A 25,159-nucleotide genomic window follows, 5' to 3' on the forward strand; every position below is an offset into this window, starting at 1 on the left:
TTGCTAAGCGCACAGCCTGACTCGGGGCTCAATCTCAAGACCCTGAGATCATGTCCTGAGCTGAAATCAAGAGTTGAGTGCTCAACCAACTGCACCAGCCAAGTGCCCTTATTCTTAATATTAAGTATAATTAGATATGACATGATAATAACAAAATACTAGAGATGGCACTGGGGAGCTCGAGAGATGGCGGTGCCCACGGGAACGCCTCTTCTTCTACCTCATTTACCTTCTTTCTACCCAACTTGAGGTTGACCCACATTCTGAGCAGATTGACTTCCCCAACCTCTGCTTCCTTGCTTCCTTCTTTCTTTTTGCATCCCTCCCTCCTTCTCTCTTCATTGTCCTTCTTCCTCCTTCACTCTTCTCTTTTCTCTCCTTTCCGCTGATTTTTTTTTTCCGCTGATTATTTTTTAAATGCGTTGTTTTTAGTTGCCTTATGTGTTTCTTGGGGTATGGAGTTATAGCTTGTGATGAGCACCAGGTGTTGCATGGAAGTGTTGAATCACTACACTATGCACCTGAAATTAATATTACACTGTATATTAACTACCAGAATTAGAATAAAATAAAGAGAAATTATGACTAAAAACATAAAATAAAACAAGTTTGTTTTGTCCCTTGCTATTCTTGGCTAACTAAGACTCTTTGGTTTTGTTTGTTTGTTTGTTTGTTTGTTTGTTTTTACTAAGACTCTTTGTATCGGGTTCTTCTTGCCAAAGCCATATTAAGCTCACCACGGTTGCTAAACTTAGACCAACCTGTTTCTTGGAAGGTCCACGATACCATAAACAAGAAAGGTATGAGGTCAAAGGATTCTTGTTCAGAGCAAAGGGGGCTGTTTCACACAGGACTTCCCAGAAGGCAGGCAGAGCCTGACAAGAAAAAGATCGGAGGCCTCCAGCATAATCTATAACAGAGCAGTTAATAACTCACTCTCTGCCAAGTCAGAACGACTGCCAATCTCCGAAGCCATTTTTCAAATTGTCTTTTGGCCAGCTCAGCATAACGTCTATATGACAGCTTTGGGAGAAAACAGAAAAAGGCAGTTTCCCAGAGGGCAGGTGGTTTTGATGCTTCTTTTAATTCTCTCCAAAGCACCATGTGGAAGTTATGTGATGACATGCATCCAAAAAGGATTGATACCCAAGAAAAACAACAGAAGGGAGGGAGATACACCGTGGACTGCATAATGGGGTAAATGAGTGAGGTTTTAAAAGGTGGAGGATACAGTAGGGAGAGACCTGGGATTGGATTTTAGTTCTGGTGCCCACTAACTGGGGAAAGCTAGTTAGCCTCTGCTTCTTCCTCTGAACAATGCTGATAATCATAGATCAAGGGTAAGTTGGAGGTGGTGTTGGTAAAGCATCTGTCAAGTGGCCTGGTGTGTAGCAGGTGCTGAATGACATTGGCCAGGTACATTTCTGAGTTTCTGTTTCTTCGACTCTAAAATGGAAAGAGATTACAATGCCCCCTTTCTAAAGTTCCTTGGAGTAAGCTTGGAGCTTCCAGCAAATGATTAAGTACTGAGTGTGGATATTTTCCCTCTTACCCATCCCAAAGCCTCTACATGGCAGATTACAGTTTCTAAAGTTGGACACAGCTGTCTTCCATCCCACCTACTCTTTAGAACCTTGCCACTTCCCGATCAGGGGGTGGAATCTAATTCCTCTTCCTATGAATCTGGGTGGAGGGGAGAGCTTAGAGCATGCTTGTAGTCAGTGTGGTGGAAATAATTCTAGGTCATAAAGGACAAGTTAGCTTCCATCTTACTAATTGGAATATTTACTCTTGAAGCATTTAGCTGGCAAGTGAACAACTGACTTCCCTGCAGCTGCCATCCTATGAGGAAGCCCAACATAGCCCAGATGGAGACACCATAGAGAGAGTTCCCAGATGCTCCATCCCCAGCCCCCATAGTCATTGCCTGACTGGAACCTTATCAGAGACTAGAACCAGAATCACCCAGCCGAGCCCTTCCTGAATTCCTGATCCATGTCAATGAAATGTTGATGTTGAACATGCAATAAAACCTAACTGGAATGGAAATATGACCTATATTATATTCTCCTATGGCACAACAGTATTGGATTTAAAGCTCAGGCTCTGGAATTGGGGAGGACCAGGGTTTAAATGGACCCTGTAATTTAGCTTTGGATCTTTACTAAGTCCATATGTCTAAAAAAGTGATAAAAATTAGGACTAAGTTATAGGATTATTGTCAGGAGAAAGGAGGTGGTTCTGGTTAAGTACTTAGCATTAAAACTGACACAGGGTAGACAAATCTTAGATATTCTTTGTCATCACCTCTACCACCAATGCCAACACCATCACCAGAAACCCTATGGTAATCATTAAGATGGGGTTTGCTCCCAAGGCATTATGGCTGACTGGCATGCACTCCTTTCTTTTTATAATTATACTTCCTTCCATTTAGCCAACTTTCTTTTCAACTCATACTTTGTACAACTACACTTCTCAACCTTCATGCTAATGTTACAGTCATAAGGAATTGCTTCAAACCATCTAGTCAATCTTAGCTGCATTGGACAGCTTACCCACAATTGGTGATCACTTTATCCTCAATGTTCTTTTTTTTTTTTTTTTTACCCTTAATGTTCTTAACTGTCATAGTCATCGTTGCTACTAATGGCCAAATATTCTGGAGCAGGAGATCTGTTTTGACCAAGAACTATCTATCCCTATTCAGGTCAGACTTTAAGTACCTATAATGAGCCAACAGAAGAAAAAAAAAATTAAGGTCCAAAAAGAGAAGGTATATTGAAATCAGCATGATAATTTGCTTAATCACTCATATATTCATACATTCATTTGGTCATTCAACAGATAGTTATTAACAGCTTACCATGTGCCGGAGTCTGGACATGCAAACATAAACAAAGCAGATGTAATGTCTGTCCTCATGAAGTGTTCAGACTGGTGGAAAGGAATTGGCTTTGTCATTAAATAACCTAGAGTTTGAATCTGACTCTATCACTTGCTACATATTGAATTTGCTTAAACTTTTTCTGAGCCTCATCCTTTTCTTAGGTTCATTGTGAGGTTTAAATGAATTGGCAGAGAATGCGTACCTTGTTATCTGGCAATGCGTATGTCTGTCCTAAAGGTCATATAATTGGTAGGTTCTGCAGTCAGGATAGAAACCCAGGCATGTCTGGCTTGCATGTTTGTGGTTTTAAAAGAATTTTCTAATTACATCTATTTTGATATTCCTCCTTCATTAATTTATCACTCATTCAAAAATTGGGAAAAAAAAAGTTTTTCCATGTCTTTTTTTTTTTTACCATGCCTTTTTATCTTTCTTCTGCAGAACCTGATGCAGTAAGCATCAACTGATATGAAAGTCACAAGGCAACCAGTCTTGTCACAGAAAAAGTAACAGGAATAGTTATGTTTCTTCAGGTTATACTTGGGAAGCTGGAATAAAGTGTTGGGTTATGAAGGATGTCTTAAAAATTTTTTTTATTGGAATAGAATTGACATACAATGTTATTTTGGCTTTAGGTGTACAACAGGGATTTGAGAATTCTATGTGTTACTCAGTGCAGTGAGTGTAGTTACCATCTGCCACCATACGACGTCATCACAGTATTACTGACTCTATTCCTTATGCGGTACTTTTCATCCCAGTGACTTCTTTATTTTATAATTGAAAGTTCTCCTTTCACCTGCTTCACCCATCCCCTCACCTATCTCCCCTCTGGCAACTACCAGTTTGTTCTCTGTATTTGTGATTGTTTCTGTTTTTGTTGTTTGTTGGCTTTGTTGTTTACATTCCACATATGTGTGAAATCATACTGTATTTGTCTTTCTCTGTCTGACTTACTTCACTTAGTATAATATCCTCCAGGTCCATCCTGATCTAAATTGCGCAGCCCTAGTCAGCATCCAACCAAAAGAGCTACTCTGGCCATGTGGTAATTTATGGGCATAATTTATTTAAAAGTTTGGAAATATTACAAAATTTCTTAATCATCTAGGGGACTTCCATTAAAAATCCACCAGGTTACAGTACTGTATGCAAAGCCTTTTCAAACCTCTGAGCCCTCTATTATGTTGGACATCATGTTGCAATTCTTCTCTTGACGTCCACAGCCCCACTTACTTCTAAGCTACTTTAAAAAAATAAGCAACTCACCAGACAATGCACTTTCCTTATTCTCTGTCTTTTGCACCATTTATCAGTATATTCTCTTCAGAATATTGGTTTTAGGAAATGCTCTACTGAAAAATGGAGGTGTAGTCAATGGTTGTGGGTAATCCTGTTTACTGATAACCCCTTTCCCCTTCGAGGTTACGTTAGCATTTCAAATGCTCTAAGAAGTCCTGCAACAAATAAACCTGGCTAGCTTAGCTTAACCCAATATTTTCTAAACATTGGACTCCTCTTTTTCTGAAAGCTCTTAGGAACTAGAGTTTATTAACTAGAGTTTGAGAAACGCTGATATATTCAAATCTTCTTCATCATTCATTCTTCATTTCCCCATTATTCATTTGCTTGCCAAATATGTATTTAACACCATGCCAGACACTGGAGAATGAACAGGAAGGACAATGAAAGGTGGGTATAGTACCTGTGGTCATGAAGCTTATCATCTTGCCTGAGGGCAGATAATTAAACATGCTACAAACACAGAATGTGGTAAGAGCTGTTGTAAGGGAAATAGAATTGTGGCACTGCATAGGGGTGGGACTTGAACAGTCTGGGGGAATGATTCGGGAGGGCTTCCTGGAAGAAGCGGCTTTATTTTTTTTTAATATTTTATTTATTTATTCATGAGAGACACACACACACACAGAGAGAGAGAGAGAGAGAGAGGCAAAGACACAGGCAGAGGGAGAAGCAGGCCCCACGCAGGGAGCCCGATGTGGGACTCGATTCTGGGTCTCCAGGATCATGCCCCCAGCTGAAGGCAGCACCAAACCGCTGAGCCACCAGGGCTGCCCAAGAAGTGGCTTTATATGAGAACCTAAAGGTGATGTGGGAAATAGCCAGATGGAAATCAGGGGCAGAAATGGAAAGTGTGATGCAGGCAGGGTCAACTGCTTATGTAAAGGTCCCCAAATCAGAGAGGGCCTGAGCTGCCTGAGTGACCAGAAACAGTCTCAACTCAAAGGCCACCATGAAGTCTTTGATATCCCTTTAATCACCATTTCCTGAATCTTCCTCTGTCCTCTAACCACATCTAGCTGATAAACATTTGTTGAATTGCTATTTCCTTTATGATAATGTGATCACAGATATGATCTGTTGAAGCACAGAGATACACATATATATACACACACACACACACCCCATCCCCAACACTCCTAAATTCAAAATAAGGGAGTTTTTTTTTTTTAAGATTTTATTTATTTATTTGAGAGAGAGAGCGCAAGCACGGGGAGCAGCATGCAGAGGGAGAGGGAGAAGTAGACTCCCTGCTGAGCAGGGAGCCCAGTGAAGGGCTTTATCCCAGGATCCTGGGATCATGACCTGAGCCAAAGGCACTCAATGGACTGAGTCACCCAGGTGCCCCCAAAATAAAGGATAATTTTTAAAAGAGGTTTATTGCTAAAAATGTATATGGATGTTCTTTTATTAATTTTATTTCCAAATTTATTTTTTAATTAAAAAATTAAATATAGATATGTAATTGTGAATGGTGAAGTGACACTCTTAATTAACTCCATTGTTGTTTAATCCTCTTTAACATGTTTTCCAATATCAGGCAGGTTGCTTTTGTGACCTAGCAAAGAGAGAGGTAAAAGTGTAATTGGGCAGATTGAATAAGATGCTTAGAATCAAGCGTACCTAAAAGCCAAGAGATTAGACCCAGCATCTCTCTCTGCAGCTGCCATACTGGAATTCCAGACTGCTCTCATCTCCTTGGTTCTCAGACACACAGAAATTCCTGCCTTTCTGTCTATGGCTGCCACCTGGTAATAAAAAAAGAACCATCCCTTTTGTCATCTGTAGAACAGAGGGTAATGTCTCTTAATTAACGAAAGGAAGTGGTGCAATGTAGTGAGAATATTGCAATTGTTTCCAATTAATCCCACATGCAGTTTGGCAAACTTAATAACGCATAAAATGACCTAGGATCTAAATATGGAGAACAATCATCTTTTATCATTTTCCTATTGTTCCAGCAAAAACAAGAAAATTCAAAGGCTTGATGCATAAAAGGTCTACAGATTTATAGTATCATAAATTCTTAAATATAATTGAAAATAGAAATGTACACATGCCTCTCAGATCTTCTGAACCCCCAAATGTTTTATAACCTCTGCAAGTCATCACACATTGACTGGTGTCGATTCAACCACAGTGGAGAAATTATTGGATTAGATACACCATTTGTCACTCAAGCAGACCATCATGGTCTTGGAAAAACAGGAATTAATTAATTAATTTCATCAGACAGTAGCATATCTAGATTCTTTGAGGATAGAGCATGTGCCTTGTGCATTCATCAACCCCTACAGATAAATGCCTCATGAAATGTCTTGCCGCAGATCCATTATACTTTCTTTTTTTTTAAAGTGCAAATGGGGGTTGGGGTGGGGGGAGTGCCCAATGCGGGGCTTTATCTCACAACCCTGAGATCATGACCTGAGCCAAAATCAAGGTCGGACAACTGACTGAGACACTCAGTTACCCCAATGTTTTCTTTTAAGTTGGGATAAAATGCATATAACATAAAATTCAGCATTTTACCCATCCAAAGTGTATAATTCAGTGACATTTAGTACTTTCATGATTTTGTACAACCATCACCATCATCTAGCTCCATCATATTTTCATCAACCAAAAAGGAAATCACCGTACCCAGTCACTCTTTGTTTCCTCCTCCCTACCAGCCCCTGACCACCACTTGTCTGCTTTTTGTCTCTATGGGTTTCCATATTTTGGAAGTTTAATATAAACAGAATTGCATAATATGTGGCCTTTTGTGTCTGGCTTCTTTCCCTTTGTATAATTTTTTCAGGATTCGGCCATATTATAGCTGTAATAGTACTTCATTCCTTTTTATGGGTGAACAATATTCCACTACATACTGCATTTTGTTTATTCATCACTTGATGGACATCTGGGGTGTTTTCACTTTCTGGCCATTGTAAATAATGTTGCTATAAACATTCCTGTATAAGTTTTTATTTGAACACTCATTTTCAATTCTTTTGGGTAGCTACCTAACTGTAGACTTGTAGGTGCATGTATACTCTTTTTAAAATTGAATATTATCAGGATTCTGCAAAGATTGAATGTATTTGCTGAAATGCCTTAATGAAAATGCTATTAAGCCCTGAGATGTGCTTGCTTATCTTACAATGAGTCAGGAAAATTTGTGTGGGGTCACTCCTCTCTCCATTAGTTCTGAGGCTACTTTCTTCAGCAGATCTTTGTTGCTAAACACTTGAGCACTGGAGTAGGATTATGTGAGTTTCAATACCAAGCCTGGCATTTTTCAAGGTGTGATCTTAAAACTAGTTGCTTAACTTCTAAAAGTTTCATTGTTTATAAATGGGGGAACTACCTGTAATGACAACATAGGGTTGTGGTTACTTTCAAGAGGATAATATATCTAAAAGACTTACTATATCAGTTGGCTAATAAATGCTCAAGAAATTTAACCGTGGATTGTATTTATACATCCTGGTATCCCTGTGGTGTTTAAGTAGTGCCGTGCTGGGCACATAAAAGTCACTTAATTATAACTGAATATGTAACATGTTTAATGGGAATTGCCTTTGGTCATTTTGGAGTTTATGAATCTCTCTTTCTTCCTTCCTTCCTCCCTCCCTCCCTCTCTCCCTTCCTTCCTATTTTGTGTTAGAATGTTTCATTTCCTAAAGGGTGAGCAACAGATGGAATTTGACTTTGGAGATCCAGTGTCCATGAATATGGGAAGAGTTCCCCTCATGGGCGTTCTCATTTAATCACTTTGTGGGTGACGTTAGTTATGGGCAGCATAGGTGAGTTCATGAATCTGGTGTTCCCTGCTCAAATTTGTGTATACCTTGTTGAGGAACTTCTCCAAAAGGAAACATCCAAAAACTCTGAGTGTATTAGAAAATTTATGTTTATTAATTTAGGTCCATCTGTGGCATTCTGATTGCAAACCCTATGCCATTTATAATGCCCTATAACAGTTCAGTCTACTTTGCGTGGTTTTTTATGCCAGCTACAAACATCAGATTATATATACGTTGGCTGTGTACTTGTTTCTGGTTTATAATCTGCTCTCAGTTCTCTTAATGCCGCATCCCTGACTCACACCTGCTGTGAAATACATCCATATTTCACAACTCTACAGCTTCCCAAAATCCCAGCGTTAAACTTGAAGGAATTTTAGCTCCCATCCCCTTCCAGTGAAAGATCCAGGTTCAAGTGGAGAGATAGGAGGTCGTGAGAGAGGGAATGGCATCCAGTGGTGAGCTTTTCATGCCGAGAAAGATTTTAGAACATGTGTTTGTTGCCAGACTAGCCCTCTATCTCTTTTTTTCTTTCTGTCAGCCTTCAGGTGCTATGGTTTTCTACTTGCTACTGTTCCCCATTGTAATATTCAGGGAAGACCCTTCCTCTACTTCACAGAGATGATTTATGTCATAAGAAATGGTCATAAAGAGTACCCCATGCAATGGGCCAAGTGACAGAGATGATATGGAAGTTGGCTAATTATCATGCACCTATCACTAATTTGCTACTACTCTGGGGGGTGGTTTCTTTTTTTAAAGATTTTATTTATTTATTCATGAGAGACACAGAGAGAGAGGCAGAGACACAGGCAGAGGGAGACACAGGCTCCCTGCGAGGAGACCATTGTGAGACTCGATCCCAAGATCACGACCTGAGCCAGAGGCAGATGCTCAACCACTAAGCTACTCAGGCATCCCCTGGGGGTACTTCCTTAAGGGGCATTTACTGCTGATCTGGTTTAGTTTTTTCCCCAGCCAAAGGTTTATCCAAAAGGACTGGTGCCCAAGATTTTCTGTAGGTGGACTGGCATGGGAAGTCGCCTTGGCCATGAACCTCACCAGTAGCAAATGATTGCTCACATGGAATTGGTGTTATAGGGAGTCCAATAAACATAACATCCAAGTGAAGACTATATGCTTGCTATGCAAACACTTTCTAAAGGCCATGCCCCCAACCTCCTCTTTCAGCCATAAGGAAATCCCCAAGGCAAATCTATACAGACATTTTGAAGCTACCATTGTCTTGGATGACGGGAGTTAGAATCATTTCAGTCTGTCCCGATTTTTCTACCTTCGCACCTGCAATGAGAAGACATCAAGTGTCTCTGTCCAAATGATACATATTGAGGGATAGGCATGTTAAAATATTGGAATTGATCTATTCATGACAGGCTGAGAAACTTAGATGGTATAAACCAGCATAACACTTAGGAATACATTAAACCTGATCATCAACATAAAAATCTCCAACCTGTTGGCTTTTTACATGGCAAAGCCAGCAAGAGCTGCATACAGGAACAAGACACAGGGAGGCTGCAAAGGGGCATTTCGTCACTTCTTGGCAGCACATAGCTCCCAAGCAATAAAGCTCACTGAAAAATTATGCCGCCTTCCACTCAAGGTTTGACATGTATTATGAATTCTAAACTGAGTGCTGGTCAGCCATCTATAAAGCAATTTTATCTCCACTGAATATTTCACTATCCTAAAGAGAAACTTCCAGCCTGTTACCCTATAATTTAAGTTGCTTTAAAGAAGTCACTCTAAACCAATATATTGAGGCTTTCGTGAGTTAAAACACGAAAAAGCTCTTAAAACTCTGGTCTCCAGGAGAAATTCATCTTTTAACACCAAAAGAGAAAAAGCAGCTTTAAGAAGACTTAACATTTCCATCCTACACTGTGAGTTATTTAATTGCAGTAGAAATGCATGTACCAAGAATCGTTCCTTAATTAGTGAAACCTAAAACAGCAGTTGTTAAATGTGTGATTTGAGTTGATGCAATGGGGTGTGCTTTTGCTGTTGTGTGGCAGAGACAGCGATGCTTTTCAGGTTTTATTTTTAAAGTTTGGGTAATTATAACTTAAATTAACAGCGGGGTGTGGGGGGGAATGAATCATTTATTTGCTGCCTCTCATATTACAGCTTCTCTCCCTCAAAAGTATTTCTTTTCTTGTAGCATCTACCTAGGTAGCGAGGTGTTACTCTGTGTCCCGAGGACTTCTGCAACTGGGATTTGACCACATATTGTATAGTAAATATTCCGAGACATGATTGCCACCCTAATTCATTATAAAATAGGAAAGAAAATGCACTCATTTAATTCATTACATTTGCTGGAGATAAAACTTGAAGAATCAACAAGCAGCAGTTTGATGTAGGAGGAAGGGTTCTGTACTAGATGTCAGGAAGCCTGGTTCTGGACTCCCTTCTGCCAGTGATTAGCGGGGGTACCATGGCACCCCCTACTCCTGGGGCCTCGGTTTTTTTACATGCTTCCTGGGGTTGCATGTGGCTCTGAGATGCCAGGATCCTGGTGATCACGATTGAGTAGCAGTAAAGAGGAGTGGGGTGACATGAGAATATCCAACTACTTAGATAATCTCCTGCTTTCCTCTAATTGGTACAAGTCATGAGTCAGCCTAGAGTTGGCTGGCATTTTGACTGATGAGGGAAGAGTCCTGGGGAGGACAATGACTTGTTGACTGTCACACCATTGATAAATGTTGGAGAGAGAGTGCAAGACAGGGATTTCTTGGCCAGGTTATCTAAGGCAATCTCTCCTTAAATCATGGAGAAACCAAGGGACATCTGAATGAAAGCCTTTACAACTGCATTTTTCAATGGCTACTCATTACCTCAGACTAGGAAAGAGTCACAGCTTTTGGTTATCTACTGGCTTTGGTTCCAGTTCAGTTACTTTGCCACACAAGGCAGCTCCTACATGTTCTATTTTTATCTTGTTTTTTAGAGAAGCTCATTATATAATGATAAAGAGTGAGGGTATGTATTTCCCTGATGCCAAGTGATGTTGAGTGTTTCATGTGTCTGTTGGCCATTTGTATATTTTCTTTGGAGAAATGTCTGTTCGTGTCTTCTGCGCATTTCTTGACTGGATTGTTTGTTTTTTAGGTGTTGAGTTTGATATGTTCTTTATGGATTTTGGATACTAGCCCGTTTATCTGATAAGAAATTTTCAAATAGCTTCTCAAATCCTGTAGGTTGTCTTGGTTTTGTAGACTGTTTCCTTTGCTGTACAAAAGCTTTTTATCTTGATGAAGTCCCAATGGTACATTTTTGTTTTTGTTTCCCTTGCTGTTGAAGATGTGTCTAGCAAGAAGCTGCTGAGGCTGAGGTCAAAGAGGTTGCTGCCTGTGTTCTCCTCTAGGGTTTTGATGGAAGACATATAGATGGCCAACAGACACATGAAAAAATGCTCAACATTTTTTCAAATACAAATTAAACACACAATGAGATACCATCTTACACCAGCCAGAATGGCTAAAATGAACAAGCCAGGAAATAACAGATAGTAGCGAGGATATGGAGAAAGGGGAACCCTCTTACACTGCTGATAGGAATGCAAGCTGGTATAGCCACAGTGGAAAACAGTATGGAGGGTCCTCAAAAAGTTAAAAATAGAGCTACCCTAAGAACTATCAATTGCCCTACTGGGTATTTACCCAAAGGATACAAACATAGTGATCCAAAGGGGTACCTGCACCCTAATGTTTATAGCAGCAGTGACCACAATAGCCAAAATATGAAAAGTGTCCCAATGTCCATCGACAGATGAATGGATAAAGACATGGTATATATGCACAATGGAATATTACTCAGTCATCCAAAAATTGAAACCTTACCATTTGCAATAACGTGGATGGAACTAGAGGGTACTATGCTAAGCGAAATAAGTCAATCAGAGAAAGACAAATACCATATTATTTCACTCATATGTAGAATTCAAGAAACAAAACAGAGGATTATAGGGGAAGAGAGAGTAAAAAAAATAAGACGAAATCTGAGAGAGAGAGACAAACCATAGGAGGCTCTTAACTCTAGGGAACACACTGAGGAGAGGTGGGTAGGGAGATGGGGTAACTGGGTGATAGGCATTAAGGAGGGCACTTGATGTAATGAGCACCGGGTATTATATGCAACTGACGAAGTACTAAACTCTATCTCTGAAACTAATACACTATATGTTAATTACTTAAATTAAAAAAAAAGAGTGAGGGTCTGATACAGATTTGTGCATGAATGTTCACAATAGCTTATTTGTAATAACCAAATCTGGACACAGCACCAGTGTTCACTAACAGGTGAACAGATAAGCAAGCTGTGGCACGTCTATACAACAGAACACTACTTTGCGAAAAAAGGGGTTGAACTGCTGATACCCACAACGGCATGGATGAATCAGAAAATAATCATACTGAGTGAAAGGGGCAAAACCAAAAAGTTCGTAAGTTCGCATTGTATGATGTCACTTATATAAAACTGCAGAAAATGCAAGCTCATCTGAAATGATGGAAAGCAGACCAGGAATTGCTTGGAGGCTAGTGTGGAACAGCTGGTAGGACTAAAACGAAGCATGAGTGTGGCATAGGGCTACGGTTCCTATGGTGGTGATAGTTTCATGAGCATAGGCATATGTTTTTGTTAAAAGTCCTCAAATTGTACACTTTAAATATGTGCCATTTATAGTACATTAATTGCTCCGAAAAATAAAAATAAAAAAAACCCATAGGGGCCTGGAGTGGAAACTCAGTCTCATTATCCACTTGCTTTATAACCTTTGGTGAGTTAATAACCACATTGGCAAAAGGAGGGTAATCCTCATTCCTACTTCGCAAAGGTGCCAGGGGATAAAGGTTTTGGGGGATTAAATTCATACCTGTGAGGTGCTCAGTAAAAACTAGCTCTTCCTATTATTTTCCTGGAACTACTGAGAAAGGATTCTGTTATACCTTCTGCATTTCATTCCCATAAGGTTTGAGTTCATGAGTCTATTTAAGGAATATTGAAGTGAGGCACACTCATGCCAATTTTCTGGTTTCTGCTCAGCACCCTGTCTGGGAGCTTTCTCCTGGCCACGCTCTAAAATAGTGCCCTTACGCTAATCACTTTCTGGACCCTTTTCTGATTTCTTTTCTTTCCTGACTCTTACCATCATCTGACATTATATGACACATTTCCTTGTTAATTTGTTTATTTTCTGTCTCTCTTCACTGAACATAAGCTCCCTGAGACCAGGGACTATGTTGGTTCCCCAATAAAAGTCACTCAAAAAATAATGTGTTGAATATTGAATAAATAAATGACCACATAATGTCCAAAAACTTCCTTGGTGATGGGAGCAGGGTGGTGGTGACATGCATTGCTGATGCTGGTAGCAGGGACAGGTTTATGGTCCCCTGTGATTCCATGCAGCTGGCCCAACAGACCCAGGTAGCTGAGTAGAAAAAGATCCAAAATTGTTGGTGCACCTGGATTTCTCAGTTGGTTAAGCATCTGCCTTTAGCTCAGGTCATGATCCCTGGGTCCAGGTTCCCTGCTCAGCAAGGGGTCTGCTTCTCCTTCTCCCTCTGCCCCTCCCTTGGCTCATGTGCATACAGGCATGCAGGCTCTCTCTCTCTCATAAATAAAGTATAAAAAAAAAAAAAAGATCTGAAATTGTTAAGATCAGTGAAGTTCCCATCTCATTTCATTCCTGGCTCTGCAGGAGTTAAGAGACTGCCTGGGCTGAACAAAATATTTGATAAAAAATAAGATTAGAGCCAGAGATTGTTACTAAAATGATGAAGAACAGAAATCTTAAGCTTTAGAAAGTTGTGATGGCTTTGAAGTGATGGGTCCTTAGACTCTTTCTATTACAGTCGATAAGAAGAGAAATTGGACAAAAATTAGGTCTGAGGTACAATGTCACCCCCTCTGCCCCCCAGTGGCCCTTGAAAATGCAAGCAATTTGTTCTGGTGTGGCTAACCCAAGATGTGCCCCGGGCTGTCCCCTTCTCCTTCTTTTTTAATTCTACAAATGCAAATTACATGTCTAAACCTCGAAGTAGTTCATTTTTTACTTGTTTCCATTTATCTGTCTTGTCCTCCTCCTGCCATGTCTCCTGTAGATGCTAATCCTTCAAGTTCGTAGCTTTAGGAGAAATGTGAAAATGGCACTAATGCCAGTTCAGTGTTATGTCTTCTATAATGACGCATCTGAACAGTGCTCTATGGAATATATGCTTGAGTGTGCAATTGTGCTGCAACCAGCCCTTGTGTGAGTACTTTTATTTGATATCTATGTGTAAACAGATCACTGAATTTATTCTGCCTTGAGCCTTTTCCTTAGGAATCTGCAAACAATGCCTGATAAATAAGTAGCACACTTTTCAGCGCATACGGAGGGCCTCCTGACTTAGCATTTGTCATCTTTTATGTTTTAATTAACCTCATTTGATCTCTTTATTGTTGCAATTACATTCCAATTTTGTGTGCAGACACTTGAGAGCCTTGAGCTAGATTAATCAATTAGTATTACAATTAGCATTATACCAATATAAATATAAGTGGAGAAGTGGCTACAGTAGCTGCAGATACATTACTTTCAGTCTGAATAAAGAGTCTGGCTGTGGAAAATTCTTTCGGGCTATTTCAAAGTGCAAAACCCCTAAAGGCACATTAGGGGTTTAGATGTTTTTTGGTCTTGTTTTTTGGTCTTTGTTTTTTGGTGCTAAGTCAACTCATTCTTTGCTGCAGTTACGCATAGTTCTTTAAGGGGCAGCCAAATTGTCTCTTGATCTTGTTTTCTATGGTGCTCAATCTGAAAGCACAAGGCAGTGGCCCTGATCAAAGGCTCTCAGTGAACAGGGAGTTTGAGCAGGTTGTAAAAAGATTAGGTCCAAGAATAATCTCTTCTCAGGCAGAAGAATACATTGCTCAGCCATGGGGTGACCAGCTCAATGCACAGGTCTAAGAGATTTTTCAGAGTCTGTTTCGTTTTACATAAGACATACAGGTTGGCAGCCACCATGAGCGCAGGGCTGAACACAGAACAGAGTTTGTCCTTTGCAGGAACCACATGGCTAGATGGAAATAAAATGAGGAAGATCAGGTCCTAAATTCCTGTTCAGTCCCAGGGAAAATAGCCATCCTCCAGATTCCTGCTTCCCTATCAAACTACCCACATCTACGCATTCACACACAAACACATGCAAACCATAAATAAAGGGCACCTGGGTGGCTCAGAGGTTGAGCATCTACCTTTGGCTCAGATCATGACCCCAGAGTCCTGGGATCGAGTCCTGGGATCGAGTCCCGCATCAGGCTCCCTGCATGTGGGAGCTTTCTCCCTGCCTGTGGGAGATGCTTCTCCCTCTGCCTGTGTCTCTGCCTCTCTCCCTGTGTCTCTTCTGAATAAATAAATGAAATCTCTTTAAAAAGCCGTAAATAAGGTATTAGTTAATATCTGAGATGCTTTCCTTTCTTTGTCTGAACTTCTAAATCGCAGCATCAATGTCTGTATGTTATACTGTGCTTTTGTTTCTTATGTATTCTCAAAAGTATGGGTGTATTTTGTGCACATATTGGATTATAGCATTTGGTAGCATTTACTGAACCTTTGCTAGGGCTCACACAGCATCTATTTTCTCTTGTAATCCTCCTAACAGGCCTCTGAGGAAGGTGCCCTATTATCTCCAATTTCTAGACTGAGACACTGGGGCACAGAAGGGATCCATATCTGGTGAGAGGTAGATCAGGGACTGAAAGTAGAGACTAGGTTTTGTGCGTCTTTAGTGTCCCTCAAAAAGCACTGCAAACACATACAAGGTGACCAGCAAGTAGCTAGTCATTAGAGTTTCAACCCTATGAGATGAGTAGATGCATTCTTTGTCGGGGTCTTGGGGGAGTTGATACAGATCTGAAATCCTCCTCAAAACCCTGGCTCACCGGAGACACAGAATAAATCTTATGCACTGCCATGAGTTGAACTGTGTACTTCTAAAAGATATATGAAGTTCTAAGCCCTGAAACCTGTACATGTGATCTTATTTGGAAATAGGGTCTTTGCAGATAGAATTAATCCCGTTTGACTGGTGACCTCTGGGAAGAGAAGAAAGCCAGAGGCAGGCATGCACAGAGGAAAGATAATATGACGACATGCAGGGGAGAAGGCATGGGATGAGAGTGGCAGAGACTGGAAGGATACATCTGCAAGGCAAGAAATGCAAGGATTGCAGACTCCCGCCAGAAGCTAGAAGAGGCTCTAGGAATCCAATATACAATATACACCAACTCATATTTTTCCTTTTTCACAATAGATCAAATTGTAGATGCCCTGTAAAGGCTTCCTGAGCAGGCCTCATGCTGAGTAGAGATCTGCGCAGCTATACCTGGGGTCCCAGCAGGTGTGGGCTAATGCAGTTTATGTAGGAGCTCTCTCGAGGAGTACGTGATTCCTACATGGAACAATATATGGACTCTACCAAGGCTACCAAGCATTGACACTACTGGTCTCACTCTTGCTTGATCTATATCCCCCCTCAAATGAAAAAATTCTAGGCCTAGTGGGAACACAATAAGGTGTGAGCCCAGGTCAGAAGAAGGAAAGCTATCTCTGCCTATAGTCAGGCACTGAGCCTCATTTGTCGGCTCTTTCTGACTGAGTCTAGGAATTCCGGATACTCCTCTGTGCTGATCCCTTAAGAATCTTCATAAGCCTTTAACAAAAACAGTCTTTTTTTTTTTTTTTTTTTTGGAGGAAAACATTGTCTTTATTCTGAGATTATGCCCTTCCTATTAAGATGCCAACATCTCCTTTGTCTTATGCTATGAAGGTGACTCTACATAGTGAAGTTTTTAATCTTTTAATTTCCCTTCTTTGGCAAAATAAACAAAGTTGGTATCCCTATGTCAAGCCTTGATTGTTTATTGAGACTTTATAATGTGTTCCATGGAAATTCAAAATCTGACCTTGGTTAGGCTGTTTGTAGCCAGAACTGTATCAGCTACTTTTATCCTGATTCATCCTTTTGCAGAGAACTATAATGGAAGAGAAATGACAGAAAAGAAGAGTTGGAAAGGGTTATATTTTAAATGTATAATTTGCATACAGTGCAACGCACAAATCTGAAGTGTCAGTTTGATGAATTTTAATGAATGTATAACCCATGTAGGAAAGCTGACTTTTAGTTCCAGTTCTACCACTATCCATCTGTAGGATCTTGAACATGCTACATAACTTCATGGTTTCCAGTTGTTCATCTGAAAACAAAGAGCATGGACAAGCAGGTCTCTAGGGATAGACAGTTGTTGAAATCCACCTGACTCTGATTTCTCTAGTCCTCTTCAAAGATGAAGAGCCAGCTGTTTATTTAGTTCCACAACTATATGGTGAACACATGCCAAGTGCAAAGTCCTCCTCTAGAGCTGGGGACCTAGCAGGGGGATTGCCCATGAAGTAATTTGAAAAAGAAGGCACTTGGATGCTTTTGGTGCTCATCCCCATGAAGATAAAGTGAGTTATGTTAGAGAAGGTCCATTATAGTCATCAATTCTAACAGGTTTCTTTGCTACCTTTATCCTCTCATTCCTCCTAGCTTTCATGGCACTGGGATTCTCAAATTATGATTATTTGATCACCAGATTTTGAAATATCCCTTTATAACATCTACAAAATGTTATTTCCCATGAATATTTTAATTCCTATAATATTACTTGCAGAACATTTTTTTTTAATTTATTTATTTCAGAGAGAGAGAGAGCGAGCGAGTGAGAGAGAGAGCACAAGCATGAGCAGGAGAGGTAGAGGCAGAGAGAGAATCTTAAGTAAACTCTGAGCTGTGGCGGAGCCTAATGTGGGACTCAATCTCATAACCCTGAGATCACTACCTGAGCCAAAACCAAGAGTACGATGCTTAATTAACTGCACCAGCCAGGTACCCCTTATTTGCAGGACATTTCTTTCTTTCTTTTTTTTTTTTAAGATTTTTTTTATTTATGCATGAGAGACATAGAGAGAAAGAGGCACAGACACAGGCAGAGGGAGAAGCAGGCTCCATGCAGGGAGCCCGATGTGGGACTCGATCTCAAGACTCCAGAATTACACCCTGGGCCGAAGGCAGGTGCTAAATTGCTGAGCCACCCAGGGATCCCTGCAGGACATTTCAAACTTATAATCTGCAACTAAATTTCTGAGTTTAAGAAAAATATGAAATCATTACTTAACCAAGATTTGGGATGCATTAAATACCAGCCATATAGATAGATAAATAAGGGAAAGGGTAGGGGCACCTGTGTGGCTCAGTGGTTGAGCATCTGCCTTTGGCTGAGGTCATGATCCCGGGGTCTTGGGAGTGAGTCCTGTGTTGAGCTCCCCACAGGGAGCCTCCTTCTCCCTCTGCCTACGTCTCTGCCTCTCTCTCTCTGTGTCTCTCATGAATGAATGAATGAATGAATGAATGAATGAATGAATAAAATAAATAAGAGCAAGGGTAATGTGTCTCTCTTTGCAGATATGGGCCTAGTCATTTCCATGCTCTGAAACCCCAGGCAAGTAGTTCAACTTTATTGAATCTTAGTTTCTTCGTAAAAACAGGATAAAGAGGGCAGCCCGGGTGGCTCAGCATTTTGGCGCCACCTTTGGCCCAGGGCATTTTCCTGGAGATTCGGGATTGAGTCCCACATTAAGTTCCCTGTATGGAGCCTGCTTCTCCCTCTGCCTGTGTCTCTGCCTCTCTCTCTGTCTCTGTGTCTCTCATAAATAAATAAATAAATCTAATAATAAATCAATAAAATCTTAAAAAAAAAAACAGTTGGTAGGAAGTACCAACTTCCTTTCTACCCTTCCCACTCTTGGAGAAGTGACAATGGCTAGAACAATCCTAGAAGCTACCTCACCAGCCATGGCCCACTCCTTTCTAGGCTGTTAAGTTTGAGAAAAACAAATTTCTATCTTGTTTAAGCTACTGCATTTGAGGACTTCTTTGTTCTAGCAGCTTAGCCTTTATCTTAACTAATACAATTGCCTGTATGGTTGTCCTTTGCATGTGTAGCTTCTGGACTCAAGATTCAGCTCCTACTCCTAGAGTTATGGTACTGATGCAAACTTTCTTGGACCTAGAACTGGTATATTTGTTTCAACCAGAAACTGGTCCCCTGTGCCTTCTTTTACAGTGACTCACCACTTAGGGTGATGGTCCTCCTCCCCCAGTGCTGGAGGATGAGTGTGGCTGGCAACGCTGATACACAAGTGTTGTTAGAGCAACATAGGCAAAGATACTGATTGTGAGATACTTGAGTAATTGTTGGAGGATCAATGGTCAACAAATTGGGATTATCTTTCTTTTCCTGTAGTCCCCAAAGAGGTTCTCCAGACACACAAAAAAGCTCTGTTCATAGGGCCCGTTTGCAGGTTTAACCAGCAGATTAAAAAGTCTTTTGCTTGAAGGATTTTAGATATAAAATATTTTATTAAAAAACGGTGCAAAAAATTGGGGCACCTGACTGAATCACTTGGTAGAGTGTGCAACTCTTTTTTTTTTTTTTAAGATTTTTATTTATTTATTTGAGAAAGGGCGAGTGAGCTAGCATGAGTAGGCAGAGGAGCAAAGGGAAAGGGAGAAGCAGACTCCCCACTGAGCAGAGAGCCCCACATGGTTTGATCCCAGTACTCTGGGATCATGCATGACTTGAGCTGAAGGCAGACGTGTAACCAACTGAGCCACCCAGACACCCTGAGTGTGCAACTCTTGATCTCGGAGTTGTGATTTTGAGCCCCATGTTGGGTGTAGAGCTTACTTTAAAAGAAAATCTTGGGGATCCCTGGATGGTTCAGTGGCTTAGTGCCTGCCTTGGGCCCAGGGTGTGGTCCTGGAGTCCCAGGATCAAGTACCACATCAGGCTCCTGCATGGAGTCTGCTTCTCCCTCTGCCTATGTCTCTGCCTCTCTCTGTGTCTCTCATGAATATATAAAATCTTAAAAAAAAAAAAAAGAAAATATTTTTTTTAAAAAGGTGCTGGCTCACATGGGTAGCTCAGTTAGTTAAGTGTCTTGTCTGCCTTTGGCTCAGGTGATGATCCCAGGGTTCTGGGATCAAGCCCGGAGAGTCAGGCTCTCTGTTCAGCAGGGAGTCTGCTTGTTCCTCTGCCCCTCCCTCTGCTCATGCTCCCTCTCCCCACCCTTCTCAAATAAATAAATAAATCTTTTTAAAAAAGTGCCAAAAAAAATTAAAGGGAGACAGTAGCTATGTTTGTGACTCAAAAGACATTGTCATTTGCATCAACATTTAAAACAATGATTACTTAACCATTAAGTGTCATGAAAGCATTTACATGAAATTAAAATGATACTCTGACAAGCCAGAATGAGGGAGCAGTCTCAGTAGAGGCTGATCAGTGAGACACCATTCAAGTGTATCATCTGGGCATCTTGGATGTGTGTTGTTTTTTTTAAAATATCGTATTTATTTATTCATACGAGAGGCAGAGACACAGGCAGAGGGAGAAGCAGGCTCCATGCAGGGAAGCCCGATGTGGGACTCGATCCCAGGACCCCGGGATCACGCCCTGAGCCGAAGGCAGATGCTCAACCATGGAGCCACCCAGGCACCCCTTGGATGTATTTTTTTAAATGAAGAAAACGCAGTGAAGAAATGACAAGCTTTGGCCATGAATGAATAGTCCTCAAAAGAGGTAAGATTGGCAGCTGTTTGTATGATGTGACTAAGGAACAATGAGTCATTTGTTCTTCAGATTTGTCTGTTTCAAGTCTGAGAGTCACTGTGGCTCTTCAAACTCCTTGGGTTGAGCCACTGTCCTCCACGCTCTTCCAATTAAGGGACAACGCATTATTGCAGTAACATTGTAAGGGTCCATACGTCCTCTGGCTAGGAAACTGTACTACCTCACTACCATTCAATCCACACTGAGTGTCTGTAATGAATAGTTCAAAGGACTGAAGAATCTGGAGTCAGTACCCTGGAACAGAGCCAGGACAGAGATTCAGGTGCATGTAACTTGCTCAGTGATGCTCTCAGGAGAAAGGGTGAGCTGGAGTAGGTTATAGGGCAGGGAGGGGGCTCAAAGCAAAGGATGTGGTCTCATTTGACCCCATGGGGAAGCTTGAAGCATGAACTTGCCCACAGAGTTGGGTCCCACCTTTAGGTAGGGAGCAAGTATTTGGTCCCTGTGTGCTGGTCATCCATTCTTAGGCTGCCAGCTGCCCTAGGTGGAGGAGGAGTTTGGTGGCAGCAGGATAAATGAATAAGAGAGGCATAATTTCCTGATGCAGCAGTTCTGTTTTGCTTAGGGCATTTCTCCAGAGCAGTGCTTCTCAAACTTTCCTGCCCACTGGAGTCTCAGGGGGATCTTTAAAAAAATGCCACTGTGTTGCATCGACACTCAGACGTTTGTGATTTAAAGCATTTTTGCCTGAAACTCTCTGACTTCTCCCTCTTCTCCTTCATGACTCATGTGCCCTTCCTCTGTGCAGCCTTTCTTTGGTCCTGCCTTGGGATGGGCTAAACACATCAATGCTGCTCTCTTCTGGTGCCTTTACCTCTCTCTTGTGTTACACAAACCGTCAGCCTCTACTGGGGTTGTCTTCCTCCCCAGCTCCCTTGCCCATCTCACTGAGTTCTCCCTTGAGAATGTGAACAGAGCTTTGTCTATCCTGGCCCCTACCAAAGTGCCTGGCACAGAGGACAACCTCTGGGTTCATGACTCGAATGGATAAATGGATGGAATACAACTTTTCAAATGAGTGGGACAGACACAAATGCTCCACAGCTCTGAGGAGGAAGTAATCCTTCAGTGCTGCAGCAGGCTTTGAGGGAATTTTTTTTTAAAAGATCTTATTTATTTATTCATGATAGACAGAGAGAGAGAGAGAGAGAGAGAGAGAGGCAGAGACACAGGCAGAGGGAGAAGCAGGCTCCATGCAGGGAGCCTGACATGGGACTCAATCCTGGGTCTCCAGGATCATGCCCTGGGCTGAAGGCAGGCGCTAAACCACCGAGCCACCCAGGGATCCCCCAGCTTTGAGGGAAATTAAACCAGGATTCTGAAGGAGAAAAGGAAAACAAATCACTGTCACGTCCCAGTTCCTCAGTCTACCTAGAATCCTGGGGGTTAATTTCAAGCCAGTTTTGGTGATAGGTAGCAAGATGGAAGCTGGATGAACCAGGCATTGTTGGTGCTCCTCTGGGTAGCCTTCCAGAAGGGACCAATCATGGTTTTTAACACACATAGTGAAAACTGGTCTGGAAAGAGGTTTCACCTTTCTCCCACGGTCATTTGAAAAGGATCATTCATCCATCAGCACGCCTTTTCTCAGCAGGTGTCTCTCTTTGTCCTGTTCAATGTATTAATGGATCCTGGGTGACACACTGGGGCATGGGGGTGGGCGCCATCATCCTTGCAATGATGAATAACTGGATAGCTCTACTGTCCCCCTATGTCTGAGCATGAGAGAGGGGCTCCACAGCTTACACAGAGCCTGGATATGACTAGGATTTGTGTGAGAGCCATCAAGTCAGCTGACATTTATTGCAGGTAAAAGAGAGATGGCGCTGGTGGTGGGAGGTGGAGCAGGAGACACCTGCAGTCAGCACAGGGTGGTTAGCCATCTTACTTCTGGGGTGCTAACCTGCTGGGAGCATGCTTTCAGACTCCCAGGAGACAGCAGGAGCTGAACTTGCCCTCTACCTGTACAGAAAGATTAGGTCTCTCTTCTGCAGGCATCTTCCAGGATGCCTCTGGGTTTGCTCTTCATCAGACTGTTTTCTACAAAAAAACTTGACATTCGCAGATGGTCCTGAGCCACAGGTCTTACCATCATGGGCACGTGAGGGCCTTTTCGGTGTGTACCTGCCCATACCTATTCTACTTGCCATAGTGTTTAAGGATACAGGCTCTGGATTTAGATAGGCCTGGATTCAAGTCCTGGCTATGTGACTTGAGGCAAATAACTAAGCTTCTTTGAGTCTCAGTTTTATGATCTGTATAACAGAAGTAATAATAGTACCTTCTTCATAGGCTTATGGTGATAACAAAATATTGTCCATGCAAAAACATTCAGAATTGTTCCTACAACATAATAGGGGATTTAACATGTTGACTAGATTATTGTTGCTGTTGCTGTCATTAATCTTTCAAATTTGACAATTTTTGCAAGTCAGTGCAAGAAATTGCACTTGGCCTTGAGGTTAAAAAGGTCAACAAGATCTGCCCCTAAAAAGCTCATAGTCTAGAGAGTCAAATGCACTTAAGAGCTCTAAACTTAAGTTCTGTTTGACACTTCCTACATTGCACCTTTATGTGAATCAGAAAAAAAGATACTCCCTCTGCCAGGAGGCTGGATTTTAGACCCTTGCCCTCTTGGCCGTGTGTCCTTGCTCACTGAACAATCTGAACAACTGTGCATAATGACCATATGTGACATGAACTATGCCAGCAGCATTAGCAAAATTGTGATTATTGTACTTGGGGTGGGAAAGGTAAAATAAATCTTCACAACGAAGGTGGCATCTAAGCTATATCTTAAGCAATGACTAGATTTAACAAGGGTTGCAAGATTTGCCAGAAAAAAGCAAAACAAAGGCATGGAGTCATGAAAAGGTTGGCTAGAAAGCTCTTGGACCAGAGTGTGAAGAGCTGTGAATGCCACACAAAAGAGCTTGGTGTTTTTGTCTCTAAGCACTGTGAGCTCATGATCAGTTCTGTTTGAGCTCACTGCCTGCTGGACATTTGTGATATGGATTCGTAAACAGAGAGTGGAAAGGGAAGGCCACTCTACAAATCCTGATAAGAGGAATGAGGGCCCAAAGCAGGTTGTGATGGAGAAGAAGCCAATGCTAGAAATGCTACAAAGGAAGACTCTTCAGGACTTGTTGGACAACTTTCGATGGAAATAAAGAGTATGAATCAAGGGTGAGTCCAAGTCACCTTGTCTATCAAGAGGCTTGATGGATATTGATGTCAGGATAGGAAACAGGTGAAATAGGCAAGGACCTGGGCTTGGGGGAGCACAGATTTTGAGGTATGTCAAAATATAGATATTTTGAGGTATATCCAAATATAAATATGGATGTGGTATTCAGGTGAGGATCAGGGCACAGATTTAGAAGTCATCAGTTTGTAGGGCAGAACTAAAGCAATGGGAATGGATGAAATCTGTTGGGGAGGGCATATAATGAGAAAAGAAGATCCAGGATAGTATCTTGGGAAACATCAATTAGAGACTAGACAGGAAGACAACAGACAAATAAGGAGAGCTCAGAATCATGGAGAAAATCCAGGAAAGACAGTGCCAGGAGTGAAAGATATCAAGGGCAACCACAATTCTACAAGAGGAAGAAGTTAGGCCAATGGGGCTAATGGCTGCAGAAAGTTCTAGCAGTATGAGGTCTGATAGGTAGCATTTGGGAGTTCGTGGGGGACCTAACTAAAGAAGCTCCTGTAGTGATATGTCAGAAGGAACACTACAGACGGGGTGCCATGTGAGTTTAAGGGAAGAATGTGGAGGAAGGAACATAGACTATTTTTTCAAAGAGATTAGTGAAGAAACTAAAAAGATATATGGTTTATTAGAATGAGTCTGAAGATATATGAAGGAGAGGCTCCTAGAACTGGATTATGTATTTCTGCTTTGGATAGCAAAGAAATGGGAGACTTTTTTTGGGGTAGGAGAAAAGAGGAGTCTCTAGGCCAATTTTTTTTTTTTTTCCTTTTGGAGTTCAGTTCTGGGCTTTCTATAATATAAATGCTATGGCAAGATAAGATGCTGTTTTAATGTGGTGTTCTAGTGGGGACAGTCTTCAGCCAAATCTAGGAACTTTTAAAACACAATATGCATTTCAAAAAGTAAGGGGGTGGTGGTGGAGGAACTATATCAATATCTATTGCACATGTGCTAAATTCCATTCCACGTGCTAGTTTTATGTACATCGTCTGATGTAATGTAATGCCCAGAATGACTATAGGGATGTAGGAAGTTTTTTTTTTTTTTAAGATTTTATTTATTCATTCATGAGAGACACACACACACACACACACAGAGAGAGAGAGAGAGAGAGAGAGAGAGAGAGGCAGAGACACAGGCAGAGGGAGAAGCAGACTCCATGCAGGGAGCCCGATGCGGGACTCAATCCCGGGTCTCCAGGATCACACCCTGGGCCAA

General features: G+C 41.4%; 1 protein-coding gene and 1 long non-coding RNA gene across 6 annotated transcripts in view; one reads left to right on the forward strand and one right to left on the reverse strand.

Moving 5' to 3' along the window:
- The window catches only part of PHACTR1 (phosphatase and actin regulator 1), a 555,008-nt gene that overhangs the window by 314,555 nt on the left and 215,294 nt on the right, over positions 1-25,159 (reverse strand). The gene's annotated exons all lie outside the window — the stretch shown is intronic.
- Positions 23,670-25,159, forward strand: part of LOC140625995 (uncharacterized) — a 97,737-nt gene continuing 96,247 nt past the window's right edge. The window contains exon 1 of the long non-coding RNA XR_012025236.1: positions 23,670-23,910. This is a non-coding gene — a long non-coding RNA (uncharacterized lncRNA). The remainder of the gene's footprint in view (positions 23,911-25,159) is intronic.

This window comes from Canis lupus, chromosome 37 (genome assembly GCF_048164855.1).
Source record: "Canis lupus baileyi chromosome 37, mCanLup2.hap1, whole genome shotgun sequence".
Taxonomy (NCBI): Eukaryota; Metazoa; Chordata; class Mammalia; order Carnivora; family Canidae; genus Canis; species Canis lupus.